This window comes from Penaeus monodon, chromosome 31 (genome assembly GCF_015228065.2).
Source record: "Penaeus monodon isolate SGIC_2016 chromosome 31, NSTDA_Pmon_1, whole genome shotgun sequence".
In the NCBI taxonomy this organism is placed as follows: domain Eukaryota; kingdom Metazoa; phylum Arthropoda; class Malacostraca; order Decapoda; family Penaeidae; genus Penaeus; species Penaeus monodon.
In genome coordinates this window covers 32,465,577-32,466,219 of record NC_051416.1, presented here as the reverse complement: position 1 = coordinate 32,466,219, position 643 = coordinate 32,465,577, and the positions used below count along the sequence as shown (strand labels likewise).

The following is a 643-nucleotide window of genomic DNA, read 5'->3' as shown; positions in this document are numbered from 1 at the left end:
GAGTCTTGTTAAGAATCTTTGCCGTTTCCCCAGAACAATTCTCATCGCCAACATGGAGGACTGCCTAAAGGACCCAGCTTTGTGGAAGAACCCTAATGAGTTTCGACCCAAGGAACTTCCTTGATGATGAGGGAAATACAAACGAAATGAGGCCTTTATGCCTTTTGGATCGGGTATATTACATTTCTAAAGCTGTGCCTGTTATATATTCAGAATTCTTATTTTAAATAATTATCACCAGCTGAATTAGAATATTTTTTTCGATATGGATCCATAAAAGACGCATTTAAATACCAATACACCATTTCCAACTGTATCTGCATTTGGACACATGATCTTTCCACTTATTCGACAAGTATATTAGAACCAGAAATCCGACTTTCCAGGCAAGAGGCAGTGCGTGGGAGAGCCGTTGGCCCGCCTCGAACTCTTCCTCTTCTTCGCCTGTGTGATGCAGCGCTTCCCTTCTACGACGTGGAAGCAGAGCCAATAACAAACCATAACCCACTCTTCAGTGCGACGCCAAAGTATACGTCAAGGCAAAGGCTAGGTTTTAGTGTGTGAGGGTACAGGACACCCCGTTTCTCTATTCTCCCCCATCTCTCCTTCTCTCTCTGAGTGCATAAAAGATGAATAAATTTCC

The 643-nt window shown here is 43.1% G+C and overlaps 1 pseudogene; it reads left to right on the top strand.

Moving 5' to 3' along the window:
* LOC119592957 overlaps positions 1 to 493 on the top strand; it is a 6,491-nt pseudogene extending 5,998 nt beyond the window's left edge.
* Positions 494 to 643: the final 150 nt, after the last annotated feature.